This window comes from Anser cygnoides, chromosome 3, assembly GCF_040182565.1.
Source record: "Anser cygnoides isolate HZ-2024a breed goose chromosome 3, Taihu_goose_T2T_genome, whole genome shotgun sequence".
Lineage (NCBI taxonomy): Eukaryota > Metazoa > Chordata > Aves > Anseriformes > Anatidae > Anser > Anser cygnoides.
Window position 1 is genome coordinate 91,208,539 of NC_089875.1, and position 15,422 is coordinate 91,223,960.

The window sequence follows — 15,422 nt, forward strand, 5'->3', positions numbered from 1 at the left end:
CCACGTCTGTCCGTGCCTTTGGACCAACTGTCTCCCTTTCTTGTGTTACAAAACTTTTGATTTTGTTGTTTTGTTGGAATATTTTTCTAATGGAGCTGTGGCATAAACGGAAAATGAGGATATTTTATTTTGGTATATGCAGATGATCTTGAGCAAGGCCTAAAATGCTTATAATGATCACGTTAATTGCAAAAATGTGATTTAGCTAACAAAACCAGGGAATTATCTTTTTAAAATTGCATTTTAATGAATTTATTCTGCTACGTTTGTCTGGGCTGAGCAGTAAACTGGAAGACAAGATATTAAATGTCTTCACTCCCTGAGGTCAAAGAGGCCAAGTATTACTGCTTCAAAGTGGAACCAGTAAGTGTGATTGGAGGGTAGCTGCAGTTTAAAACTAATCCTCCAGAGAAGCAGCAGAAGTATTTAGGAAAGTATTTTCGGACTATAATGATCTATAATGATGCAGCTTTTTAAACACCAGCTTTGCATTATCTTCTGTGGTGGATCAGTGGTAGTAGTCAGAGCTCCAGCATGACTTTGTTGGCTCATTTGTACCCTGTGTGGAAGTTGTACTTCAGCTCCAGTAAGGGGGGTTTACAGCTGTCATAGTCCCCAGTTTTGTTCCTGTGCTGTCGCACCCGGCTGGCACAGAGAGCCATTCAACCGCAGCCTGGGGTCATGGTCTCTGCTCCCACCGCTCCAAAGTAGCTGTGATCAAAGTCCCTTCATTTCCTCATAAGGAGATGAGCTGGGATCTGCGAGCCGTGGCCGGGGTCAGGGGCTGGGCAGGGGTTGTTGAGCCTCACCGCTGGGGCTCAACTCCTGCGGGCTCGGCTATGCTCTCTGAGCCTTTACGGAGCGTGGGTACCTGCCCAAAAGCAATTACTTGCAGCTCAGACCTTTCTTTGTGGTTAATGTTGGTCTGCATATTATGGGGTGAGCTTAAAAATAAAATTATTTTCCAAGAATTCTCCCCATAAAAAGCTGATTTATGAAGGTTTAATTATGCCCAAGCATTTGCCCTATCCGATCAACTCTTGGAATGCTTTTAAAATGTTTTCATATAGTATATGCACACCACTAGACATTTTTGCAGGCAATATTCTATAGACATCATAATTTCAAGACTTACCGAGTGTAGGAAGAACATTTAAAATTCAACCGGTTCTTTCTATTTTTATTTAATGTATAAATCAGACATAATTCATGCGTAGTTCCTTCCAGGTTTAGACATTTATTGAACACTATGTATGGTTATAAACATTTTGTGGCAGCTGTTTCAAATTTCAGAATAGAAATAGGGAAAAAAAAAAAACCTCACATTCTCACTTTTCCAATTTCCTTTGAAAGCTTAAACAAGGAAGCTTCAAATTTTCAACTCCAAAACTGGCAGCTGAAATTAGGGCCTTAGATTGCTCCTTAGAACTAGGACTGGGGACCTTCAGCCCTGCACGTGGCCCTCGGTTACTTTGAGGCAAATCTGTATTATTTAGTTAACTGAAAATGCAGAAATATAGCAGGATCTTTCCAAAACTGCAAGCCACCTAATGCTGGTACTAAGTTAACGAGTGCCCCCAGGAAGCCTATGAAGGGTTTGTCTGCATCTAGAGGAACCTCACTCAGGAGCAGCCTCGTTCTCCAGTCAGTTTTGAAAACGTTATCACGAACCCTGCTTTTCACCACTTAATTTTAAAGGTAAGATGCTGTGAAGTTTTTTACTTTTATAGTAAGGACACAGTGATAATGGAGTTCTTAACAATTTAAACTGGAAAACAAACCTTTGTTGTGCTGACATGCATCAAGAGCATCCCCCATGCTGGTGGTTGGTTCTTGCTCGTCCTGACACTGTCACCAGGTGCTCACAGCTGTCACCGCTCAGCGATCGTGCCCCATGTGGGTGCCCAACACCGTGGTGCTGGCACATGTAATGGCACTGATGGCCATGGTCCTTCATGGGCTCAGCTGAATCTGAGGTGGTCATCTCCTTTCTTTTCCCCACCCTCAAGGTTTTTATCAGGTGATTGACTTTTGAGGCATTTTTCAGCCCTCCACCTTGGCCTAGAGGTGGAGAGAGGCAAACAGGGACACTAATTTTCCAGGTCGCATCAGGAGCCTCTCCCTGTTTTTCATTGTTTCTTTCCTTGTTCAGATGCTACTGCATTTCCTAAAGCAAAAGCAGTCTCTTCCCAGTTCTCCAGGTTGCACTTTTCCAATGACGGGTAATGGCCCATAGATGCATTGCCAGCTGTTTCTGGGGCCTCCATCCTCAACAGGTGCCAATATTTACAAGTCCATTGCTATTATCCCAACCCTAAATGTGCAGACACCTGGCACCAAGCTGTGTTCCCCCAGCGAGCTGACAACAAACCTGCGACCCCTGTGCCAATGCAGCTCAGCCTTGCTGACAGTGAGGAGCAGTGAGGGAAGGCCACCATCCCTCGGGAAATAAAGAGCCCAGCTCAGGTCAAACCTAGGTGGGGAGTGCCATTGCTTTTAAGGATGTGTGTGTAGGTGATGGCAGTGAGCCTTGCTGTGGCTTTACATGAAATTCTCCGAAAGACTACACAGGTATCAGAGTTTGTTTATGATAATGAAGGCAAAGTGCCATAAAGCTAGTAAGAATACATCCCAGTAGTGTTTTTTTAGAAGCTTTTCGCCACTTTGGATAAAATGCTGCTGACAAAAATTCAATCTTGAAATCTCCTGCAACTCGCAGATAATTAAGAAATGTTGCTGAGTCACACTCACAGAGGGTAAGTGCCTCCCTGGGGCATGACTGAGAACACCGATGCCTCTTTCGGATGTGTCCCCAAAGGCAGCAGATGCGAGTGATTAAGTAACATGCCCAGTGGCACATTGTCTGCTGACTCATTTGCTGCACTGCTACTGAGATAACAAGTGTCCTACCAAGAAAATTCAAGGCAGAGTTTGGCCAGGACTTTACGAAGAGCTTTTTATATAGACTCAGAATGATGATAAATTTATATAACAGAAGTCACATTGTAGTTCAAGGATTTTTGCTGGAGAGAGGCTGAGTCCTCTGTTTGATACAATGGAAGGAAGCGATGCCATCCAGTGGGACCTGGATGAGCTTGAGAAGTGGGCCCATGTGAACCGCATGAGGTTCAACAAGTCCAAGTGCGAGGTGCTGCACCTGGAACAGGGCAATCCCAGACATGAGGACTGGATGGGAGAAGAACTCATTGAGAGCAGCCCTGTAGAGAAGGACTTGGGGGTTCTGGTGGACAAAAAGCCTGACATGAGCCAGCCGTGTGTGCTTGCAGCCCAGAAGGCCAACTGCGTCCTGGGCTGCACTAACAGAGGGGTGGCCAGCAGGGGAGGGAGGGGATTGTGCCCCTCTGCTCTGCCCTTGTGAGGCCCCACATGGAGAGCTGCGTGCAGGCCTGGGGCCCCCAGCACAAGAAGGACGTGGGGCTGTTAGAGCTGGTCCAGAGGAGGGCCACAAAGACTATCAGAGGGCTGGAGCACTTCCTATGAAGAAAGGCTGAGAGAGCTGGGGATGTTCAGCCTGGAGGAGAGAAGGCTGTGGGGTGACCTTATTGCAGCCTTAAAGTCCCCCTTAAAGGGGACTTATAAAAAAGATGGAGAGTGACTTTTTGTTCAATCAGATAATGACAGGACAAGGGGGAATGGTTTTAAACTAAAAGAGGGGAGATTTAGATTGGATGTTGGGAAGAAATTCTTCACTCAGAGGGTGGTGAGGCCCTGGATCAGGTTGCCCAGAGAAGCTGTGGATGCCCCGTCCCTGGAAGTGTCCAAGGCCAGGCTGGATGGGGCTTTGGGCAACCTGGTCTGGTGGGAGGTGTCCCTGCCCATGGCAGGGGGGTTGGAACTAGATGGTCTTTAAGGTCCCTTCCAACCCAAACCATTCTGTGATTGCAGTGGAAATTGTCTACTAAAATCAGAGGAGGAGTGAATGTTGTGCCAGCGACTTTTCCATTTGCACTGAGTAAATCCACCTTGTCAGAAATAATTCGGGAGATTATATAAACCGCAGTCGTTCAACATGAGTAGCCTAAGAGCAAAGGGGAAAGTAGGATTTTAGTGAATGAATGCTACCTGACTGCTTCGGTATGAAATAAAAACACGAAATTAAAAAATGTCATGCCAGCTCCAGTTCCGTGTCTGTCCAACTCTAAATTGTCTTACCTGTTAAGTCAAACATTTTCTGCAAGCCTGATGTCCCAATTCTGTGCAGGCTCCAGTGGTAAAATTCCAGTGTCAGGAGGCAGATGGGAATTAGTGAAATGTTACAGTGATCTGTGCGGAGGGATGCTGAGAGAAAAGGCACAGAAAGGAGCCTGTTGTATTGGAGGTTTTCTGACCTGAGGATGCTGTTCAAATAATGACTTAGGGATGAGAAGAGGAGCTTTCATGCCATTGTGAGATGGGCTATGTACAGACTGGAGGGGGGCGCTCCCCTCCTCTCCTACTCGTTTTACTCAGCCAGAACTGACTAAATGTCACTGACTTGGAGATAAGTAGAAATGATGAATGTTTCTGAAGAGGCTTATGTTGCATTCAGAGGCCTGATGCATTTATGGTTCTGTGAATCTAATTTCACCTTCCTGTAATGTGAACTAAAAGCTTTATTAAAAAGTCCTGAGCCCATCTGGAGCAGGATTTCCTCAAGGGCCAGCTATCACTCATGTAGGCCCTAGTGGAGCAACCACCTCTACTTGCAACTCTTGATTTTTTTTGGGTCCAACTTGAGCTCAGGGTCCTGGGTGCCCCAACAGGCCCTGCAGTATCCCACCAGGGGTCTGGGTGCCTGTGCTAAGGGCAGCTCCGATCTGCCACAGCCCTGTAGTCAGGGATCAGACTGTTGTGAGCAGTGGGAGAGAAAAGCTGTGAGGTGCCTGCCTGGGGCCTCCCCAGCTTCGCTCAGGAGCTGTGGTTAAGCTCAGGCCCTGCTCGTTGCCTGAGCTACGCTGCAGCCGTGCCTGCACCTGGCCTTGCTCTTCGCTGAGATGGGTGATCGGGCTCATCGCTTGACTGGACCTGCAATAACAAAAAACGTCGTTATTTTTTGATTTTGTGGCTCGACAAGGGAAACAGTAGCTTAAAATATGTAATGTGCAAATGCAATGAGATAGACTGCTGGTAAGACACTTCAGGCCTCAGACACCTGTCTGGAGGGCTCCGAAGGGTCTGCTTCCCTCCTCAAACACCTTTGTCCCACCACCATGGCCCCAAACCATGGCACCAGCCACAGCAGCAGCTCTGAGCATCCACACATCGCTTTATAAGAAAACTCAGAAGACAGCCAATATGAGGACCAAGACCAATGGCAGTCACATATCTGTGTTCACATCTATGCTAATGACAGCACTGCCAGCCATGGCTATGCTGTAGCCTTTCTCCTAAATCTGGAGGCCATTTGGAGGGTAACCTCACTGGGCTGGAGACTGCCTCCAGCCTAAAGGCACCACCCCAGGCTCAAAGCATAATAACAGAGCGAAATCTCAACGCTAAAACAATATAATTATCCGAATGGCTAGCATTTACGCAACTCTCTTCACACAGGTCATGGCAGTATTTCAGTTTCTGTTTGCATTCAACACTAGTTTCTTCTTGATTTTGCAGTGATAAGTACCAGAAAGATTAGAGAAGCTTTGTTTCTCTTTTAGGTGTGTCTTCTGCAATACAGAATTATTAAAAATCAGTTGAACCCCTCAGGTGGTCTCTTTTCACAGGTGAAAACTGGGATGCTCTTGGCTAATGGGAGGTTAAGATCTCTATTAAAATAATCCTTAGTTTCTGTGGCTGATTTTTTGCCCCAATTTGCTTTTCATCTCCGTCTCATATATCTACAGTGAAAGTTGAAAATATCTCAGGAAGAGTGGGTGATGGATGGCTTGTAAAGAAATGCAATGAGACCACAGGAAACTGATGATATGCTTTCTGTGAAAGCCAAGCTACAGGACAAGAGAGGCAATTCACAAGTGGCAGAACAGCTGGCAACTCCAACCCACACCATCTGGATTTGTGTGATTTTATAATATTTATTGTCTCTAACTCTGAGAGGAATATGAATAGAGCTGGCTGCAAGTGGAAATGAGCTGGCTTTTCAATAGACTGAATTGTGCGAGGAGCCTTGGCAGGGACATGTAGCAGGGCGAGCATCTGATACCAGCCGGCCAGCCATGAATTACCACTTTGTTGGTCAGGCTGTGTACACGAAACAACAACAGAAAATTTTCCAGTCAGGCAAGGAAAGCCCTGCTGAAGAAAGTGGTATTTCAAATCTATCATGTGGAGAGCGGAGATATAAAGTTGCCAGATCTGCATCTACGGTTGCCAGCTCACCATCTTTAGTATGAATCTTGTGAGAGCTGCATCATTTCTTCCTTAAAAAAACATCAAGAGATGTGAGATTACTGAAGAGTCTTAAAATTATACTAAAAGCAGACTTTTTGGACCTTATGGTTAAGAAAAAGCTGTGAAGCACCTCTACCTAACAGCCACAGAAAATAGAACAGCCCCAGAGAGCATTTTCTTAAATCTTCTGATTTAAGCCAGTTTGTGGTTTTGGGATTCTCATGTGTGACTGTGGGAGAACTGGAGTTGTCAATGCTGAGCATATTCCTGTAGGTAGCGTGACTACTGCCTCACGAAACTGTTCTCTGGAGGTGCCAGTTTCTTTCTATGATGCTAAAGGGAACAGTACTGCTCCTAACACAGCTATCTGCATTAGAAGCTTGCAGTGAGGCAACACAGAGTTTAGGCTGTTATGTTTCTGTTCTTCATCTGTGAAATGGGATAACATTTTTCTCCTTCCTGCAGATCAGCCAAAGGATAAATTCCTTGTTTTCTGACACCGTGACTCCTGTGACCTAGTAACTATGTGAAAGCCCAACCTGTACAACTCTTATTTTAGAATACTTTTACTTCTTGTGGGGCATTAGGAAAACTTAAATCTTTTAGTCTGAATTTAGTGAAACCAGAGCTAGAAAGGAAGGCAAATAGTGGTATCTTCCTTCCTCCCTCCCTACCTCCCTCTTCTCCCTTTTATTCTGATTTTTTAACATTTCAGTCTTATGTAGTTTGGGAACTGACCTATTTTTGGTCATTGATTGCAGTAATAAAACAACAGAGAATTGCAAGCCTTAACATGTGGAACAAAAAAAGAGCATTTTATTCTAATAAATTACTATATTTTCCAAATCTTTTCTTCATCTTTGAAAATCAGATTTTAATTTATTTTTTTTTAATGGAAAAATACTGGTTCTCTATTCTGGGATTCACTCCACAGCTGAAAACACTGGTATTTGTAGTTCATCAATTTACAAAACCTGTTAGTTCAGCTGAAGAAAAATGTACCAAGGTACTGAATGCCGCAGAAGATAGAGTGCCTGGCTAAGCAGCACACAAAAATGCACCTTATGTAAGGCTCGCGCAGAGCGCAATGTCTCAAAAGAGGAAGGGCAGCCACAGAGAGTGGTGCTGGCTCTTCTGCTCTTAGCTGGCAGAAATAGGTAATAAGACCAGCAGTAGAGAAGAATGCAAAAATCCAGCACTGGCATTAATATGATATTCCTCTAGAAAAGCCTGCAATGACAATGGAAATATCTTCAGCACTGAAGACTACTTTGTAACTAGCATGCCAAGAGGACACTGAGAAGGAGACCAGCTTTCATAGATCTGTATCATGTTTTGTGGGGGAGATAAGTAAGACGTAAGGAAGGAATCTCAGCAGTTCCTTTCAGCCATACAGTGTGAGCAGGCTGTTTATCCATTGAGAAGGAGGAGTTCGGAGACAGAAACAACAGAGGGATGAAAGAAACAGCCTATGAGAAGTATGCTTGTTTCTCTGAATAGCCCCAGAGCAAAGCAGGTGAGAAGGGCTGCACGGGATCTGGGCACCTGTGAAAAGTGGATCCTGAGTGAGGTTTGCAGGTTCAGCCACTCAAAGCAACTGCCTTCATGCTAGAAGATTTGAGAACAGTTTTCAGAAAGAAACACTGTTGAAGTACGTGCTTCATGCAGGTACGTATTCTGCACCCCTTTCTCAAGGTGGTGGAAGAGCGCTACTAGAGTAGGAGTGCTGGGAAGGAAACCTTGTAGAAGTAATGCCCTTTCAAATCTCTCTTCTTCCTGCATCAAGTCGTATTGGTCTTCAAGACAAAGGACCAGGAATTTCTTGGTGCATCACTGGCTTCACCCACTTTACCAGTTTTTATGTCCCTGCCTGGTGGGACCTCATCATAGCTGACAAACACAGGAGTCTTTGAAGCACAGCCTAAAGAAGTGAATCCCAGCTGTGCTTGCTGGGCAGGAGACACATCCTGCTCTGAAGGCCCCAGGTGTGTGCACCAGGATCTGCCCCTTCTTGGGGCTTTTCCCCTGTGAGGCTAGATAATACTCAAAAAGTTTCCTTAGGATGTCTTTCTCAAGGGCGTTTTGTACAATGCTGCATCACTGCAAATTCATTCCCTTCATATTGCGTTTGGTGGCATTACGATTTGAAGTATTCAGGAAAAAGAAAAAAGAAATAGATAGAAGCCCTTTTTTTGAAATGTGCAGTCAGGGGTGGACATAAAGGCAAGAGCAGCATCTCCTCTTTTTCCCCAGTCAGAAGTGCTCAGCCAGGGCACTGACTGTTCAGCCATGCCCTGGCCCAAGTCCTGAGGTGACAGGCTTCAGAGGACAAGCCGTGCAGGCTGGTGGTGGCAGCTGGCTGTGCTGAGCTTCCCGAAGGTCTCCTGCTCCTCAGCCTCAGTACTGCGGGCCTACTGCATGCATGCCACAGCGCCACGGGAGAGGCTCCGTGTCTAGGTCTTTATGTGTCCTCAGCCGTAAGGCAAAGGGTCAACATGGTCTTGAAACCCTGAACTTCCTATACTCAGAGACACTTCACAGCCAGATAGCATGGTCTGTGTTCCTGAAGGAACAAAAGAGATGTATCTTTTTTTAAAGTGTAACTGTTGAGCAGGCAAATGGAAATGTGACCATTATATAGAACAAAGCATGTAATAAAGAGAACAAATTCTTCAGCTCCTTGGCAGCAAGATTGCATTTAATCATATTCAGCTCTTTTCTCCTTGTCCAGGCATGTCCAGAAAAAATCAATCTTATGATCTACATACCGCAGGAATCTCATTTTTGAATTTAGCTCTCTAAGGAATTCTCTTTTGATCCTTCTGATCAGACAAAAACAATTATTGTGCCTCGAAGCTCTCCCCTGCCACCAGCCTCCAATTAGTCACATCTGATAAAGTTTTTTTCAACATAAAAATAAGGTCATCTCTTCAGATGCTTGTGTCTGAATCATGAGCCACTATCGTACCTCATTCACAAAACAGCAGCTCACTCTCCCCAGCCAGCCTGGGGCCTTCTGCATCCAGCTTTTCAAAATCATTACCTTTTAAAAGCCTTGGTGTGGGCTGTAAGAATGCCACTGATTGCATTTTTGTTTGCTTGAGATGTCTCCAGGTGTTATGAGAAGCACACAGGCTATGCTGAGCACTTGAGTGCATGTGTTTCAGTTCACAAATAAGACCATCTGAGACCAGCGGGATACTGACATACCCAAAATTGAGCCTGTACTTAAGTGCTGTGAGTCCAAAACTTTCCCCTCCACCCTTTTCCAGTTTGTTTCTTCTTTTCAGAACTCTGAACTATGTTGTGTGGATTTTATTTATTTATTTTTTTTAATTTTTATTCTACTGTCCTTTCGATTCTGTCAAGCAGAAAGGTCACGGTCTTCACAGTTTTTTGGTTTTCTTGTCTGATTTCAATCAGGCCTCAAAGGCGGCAGCTTCTCACCTACGTTTGGACAAGATGAAGAGCCATGATGGACATGATGGCACTTGAGCTTGTTGCTGAAGCCCCTCATCTTCTCCCCCCCAACTTCCCCACCCCCTGTGTATCTTTTCCCTTTAGCCAAGTACCAGCAAAGCCTGCCAACCTTTCAAAATAAAACGTTACTGGGGTGTGTGGGTGTTATATTCAAAAAAAAGTCATGAAAAGAAAAAAAAAAAAAAGAAAGAAAGAAGAGGGTAATAAAAAAATATCTCTTCTCTTTTCATATGCAACCTGGCTCTTCCTCTGTTGTAGGCCAGAGCTGGGCTGGCCAGCCAAGCCTGGGTCACTCCGTGAGGTTGCAGGTCCTCACAGCACTGCCCATGCCATCTGGTGGGATGGACGGGGGTTGGAGAGAGCTCCTACTGCTCCATAGACCACAGAGGTGCAAATCTCTTGCCCTCATGCCTGTGTACAGTATTGCCAGGGAGCCAAAGCAGGAGCTGTACACAGCTAACAGAGGCCGCCAACAGCAGGGCCTGGGCTCAGTTCAAGATCTGAGAACTTCTGGGGTCTTTGGGGGCTCCTGGGAGCTATTTGGAGGTAAAGTTGCAGACAAGTTCATTTGAGGAGGTTTGCTGGGGAGGCTTGCTGGGAGGCTGGCTGCTTGCTAGGGGCCTGGATATGGGGTGCTGTGGAGAGGCTGTCAGGGCCTGTTGGCTCTGGGGCTGTTACACCCTGCTGCTCATCCCTGGGGGCACCAGTGATGCCAGGGGAAACATGGAACATACAAAGTGTGACTTCGTGGCTCCAGAAGTCGTTGCCAAGGGCTCAGGGGCCTATCTGCTCAGCCCTGTCAGTGAGGGGAAAGGCTTGAGGCAGAGTGGCTGGATCCTGCAGGTTGACGATGGATTACACAACTGGTGTCAACAGCAAGGACTCAGCTTCAAGACCTTGGGAGTCTTTCAGAAAGTCAAGGACTCTTTGGAAGAAATAGCATCCCCCTCATCAAGTGGGGCAAAAACATCTTTCCCAACATGCTGGCCAACCCAGTGAGGAGACGTTTGGAACTAGGAGTGATGGGAGAAAGAGATGATGACATACGATCAATGTACCTCACTCACACTTTGAGGAATGTGTGGAGCAACAAGAATGCTGAGATGGCTAAAAATATGACCTGCGAAGAAATATTGAACAGAGAAAAGTCACCTAGGTCATGTTTGTGCTGCGTATGGCAGCAATACAGTATCCTAAATTGCCACAAACTCCTAAAGCATCAACATATTATCTACAATTATGTGGACAGCCTATTACATGGAAAACCTCTAGTGACAAGAAAAGAGTTTTTGTTATGTGTTTTGACCCAGTAAAGCAAAACAAACAGAAATGCTGCTACATTCACCTGAGTTCCAGACTGGATAATTGCTTTTTGCTTGTGGCAAGGAAGTGTCCCCCTGGTTTACCAACAATCCTTGGGAAACCTTCATTTGCTTTCAAGTTCCCCATCATTTCGCCACAGCGCTCCCTCCTTGGGACAGAAGGTCAAGGCTTAGAGGTTTGCCAGGCTCCTGATCTTCATCAACAAAACAGTAAGCACAGATAACATTAATGAGGGAGGAACCAAATATGCGTAGATCCACTGCCTCTCTAGGAAAGCAGGTAGGGAAAATGAAGCAAAGGATTAGTAATGTTATGTGCAAAAAAAAAAAAAAAGTGTATTTTTAATTTTTTCTCTGGGGTGAATACCTAGGGGAGTGAAAGATGATGTATTTTTTCTATATTCTGCTGTGGTGGGTTGACCTTGCCTGACTGTCAGATGCTCTCTCACTCTCCTTTCTCAACAGGACAGGGGGGAGAAAATGAAAAAAAGACCTTGTGGGCTGAGATAAGGATGGGGAAATTGCTCACCAATTACAGTCATGAGCAAAACAGACTCAACTTATGGAAGCTTAGTTTTATTATTTTATTGATATTTTTTACTTTTAGGAACGTGGGAGTTGTTCAAAGTTGTTGAAGAAGGTTCACATTCATACACAGTAGCTCAAAGAAGCAGATGTACATATATGTAATTGTACATTGGCTATGTACAATTTGCTATAATGTATGCATGTAGTTGGCCATCATATGTACAACAAATAGAATAGGAAACTTTGTAATAATTCAGCTGATGCATTCCTGTCTTCTTTCTTTTTACAACTGAAGAAGTATATTCCTGTAAAGATTAGGAAGTAGGATTATTTTTGTGATTTATATATGTGTTTCTCACTTGTCTTCTGAACTTTCATTTTAACATAAATGGGCAGTTGCCTTCATCATCACACAAAAGCAGCCAGTGACCAATAAATAAACGGCTAAGATAAATTCCACAGAATAATTGCAAATTGAGAGTGGGATTCATGCTATTGTTCGGAATCTTCCCTGACCAGGCACTATGTGATGTGAAGATGAAAACAGATTATTTCTGCAGCAGTGAAAGGGAGAGGGAGCTGTATTTGGGACAGCTGCAAATTTGAAAGGTACATTAGGATCAAATAAAAGCTAATTTAAACTCATTTCTGGGACAAAGTGGTGAATAAGATAATTCATGAAATCTCTATACACGTTAAGGGAAAACATGGTCCTGAGCAATGTCCTCTAGGTGTCCCTGCTTGATCAGAAGGGTTGGACCAGCTGACCACCAGAGGTCTCTTTCCACCTCAACCGTTCTGATTGTGATTCTGTGATTCTGAGAAATGAGGTGGCAGGAGGGAGCAGCATTGCCAGTACAGATAGCATTGGAATTTATAGGTGATGGGGGAACCCACAGCCACACTGAAACTCCTAGATCAGTGTCAAACCTCATGGCAACTCTTCTTAAAGGACTGTTGATGAACAGTCAACTGTCAAACATTCAGAGAAGCCCTACATGATCATATTTAGAGAAGCCCTACATGATCATATCATGCTCTGGGAAACCTTTCCTGATTACTCAATACAGTTTTTTTTGTTTGTTTGTGGGGAAGTTGTTGGGTGTTTTTTTTTTTGTTTGTTTTGTTTATTTTTTTTGGCAGTTCCTGCCTCCCCTGATTCTTGTTCCTGCCTTGCCCCTTGGCTACCATTCACTCTTACTTCTGAGGAGACCACAGTAAGCTACGCCATGCAGTATATGCATCACTGCAGAGAACTAGTTTATAAATTACTCCAAAGATATTATCCTGCATGACAGCTGTAGGACGTTTTGGTGTTCGTGTGTGCTTATCTTTCATTCTTATCACAAATGTCTCCTTGACTTTACATATAGTATGTAAGAGTGCTGTTCTCAAGGTTCTCCATGATATTTCCTTTTTCCAACCGGAAAATTTCATGTGGGTGGGAAAAGAAGACTCAAGACACCTGGATTTCTAGATTTCCAGTGGTCAGTTAAGGACAGGAGCCTCTCAGAACCTACGTAAAGTCCTGATCAATGTCCCTTATACATACACAGCTCAACTCTTTGGTGGACGCACTTGAAAGATGTCAGACGTACAGCTCATGTGTTGGACAGATGATCGGTACCTCCTCAGCAAGCCCACATAATGGAGGAGACCTCAACCTTACTTTACTTGTCACTCGAGCAGATGTGCATCAGGGCAGGTACACCCTGGCCGCAGCCAACTCCATGGGCTTCCTCATGAACTTCTGTCTAGGAAATCTGGAATAGAAATATGGCAGGTCCGTAACATAGGTATACGCCATGTAAGTGGCATTTTCAAAAGCAACCACATAACAGCAAAGACCCTCACTTGCACATCCAGGTGTCTGTTTCATCAAAAACAGGATTTAGAGTACATTTTCTCAAAACATTTACATTTTTTTTGTTTTGAGTTTTGCAGTATTTATGGCTGCAGGCTCCCTGAGAACTGCTATTGGTTTGACAGTCAGGGAAATATCACTCAATGCTTTTGCAAAGTATGCACAAGGTCATATCAAGGTATCAGTTTTCGAGCAGGAGCCCTACTGAAAACAGCTGAAGAATAATTGTACTAATGGCCCCGAGTGTGATTGTATCAATGCGATGTTTCACTACATAACGAAATTGATGTTATTTTAAAAAGGTCATAGCAATCATAAGGATATAGCCAATTTGAGAGTGTTATTTACTGAATAGATAGTGACCAATTTTCCACTCATCCTGTTTAAATTAATGAATATTTAAAGAGGAGACTAATTTGATTTCCCTAAAACCTGCCCGGTTTCATTAACACAGTGGGGGGAAATAGAAAATACATATTTGAATGCTTTGTTCTTCAAGAAAAGCTATTCTATCTCTGATGTGCAGAAGATTAAAAGAAATGAGTGATTGAAATAATATTAACACAGTTTTTATCACTCCTATTTCCTAGTCATAAACTCTAGCAAGTGAAGGATGGTTAAATTCTTATTCTCAATGAGACTTCCCAGAGAATAACCTACCTAGTTTGTGGAAGGGCTGGAAAAACTCTTTTTTTTTTTTTCCCCATAAAACAGTAGCAGGCATTTGGAGAGGAGGGCAACTCGGACATGACAAGAGCGTAGAGTGGGTTGGGATGTCTCCCAAGTGCAGTGACACTATATTAACGCCATCCTGAATGTCAACAAGCTTTGCTGTGCGCCAGGACTGTAAATGATACAGCAGCAGCCCCTTATCTGAATAGAACAAAGACTGTCAGAAAAATCTTTTTTATTTTTTTTCCTAGATGAATTTCATTTACCTTTTCAACAGATTTTAAATCTTTTGTAAAATACTCCGAGGGGGCACAGCACAGTGTGAGACTTGTAATCAGCCTGAAAAGAGTGACAGAAAGCTGGCTCATTTGGTCTCTCTCAATGCTTTCCTTTATTCTAACCCGTCTGTTCACAGACTAAATCGCAGGATATTTGAGTGTTTAACTCTTACAGCAGGTAGCAGAAAAAAGCACAAAGGAACTTGAGCAAAATATTTGAAGTAAAATCTAGATTCAGAAGCAAATCAGGGGCATGACCCACATGTGTAGACCGATTACTGTACACACATAACCTTTTTTGTTGTTGATCCACCTGACAAGTGAATGCATAGATTTAATAAGAAAAAAAATATATATAATCCTTAGCCTATCATATAGGAAGTAACTAATTGGGTAAAAACAAATTTAGAGAAAAGAAATACATAAGTATATATTTGCTGGCTACCAGCAGAAAAAGGCTGATCCTGGTGTGGAGCTCTAGCAAGAAGTGATTCTCTGATTCTATAGGTGCTGGAGTGTTTATAGATGATGTCTATCAAACTGTTTGAAATGGCATATCACTTGTTTCTGGCAGGGGTATAATTCTGTGTCAGTACCCAAAACCCTTTTCCTTCAGCAATTTAGTGGTGCCACTCCTTTGTTTTACACAAAAGGCATTCATCATGTGCAACTCTTCCAAAGGCAAGCAGAAAAGTATTGCAAAATACAATTGTTTTCCACCACTTTCATAAGCCCTTGAACACAACATCCCTCTGGACTGTGGGCTGCTCCAAAGCCACGAGCTGATGAGTTGGGTGGGAGTTTTTCAAGGAAAAGCATTTGGTGAAGGAAATTTTTTAGGCTTTTCAGCAAGGCAACACCCTGTCCCCTGAATTAACAGCAGGAGGGTTGCCCAGCCCGGATGGGCTTGCTGCTGCTGCAAGCACTCACTTA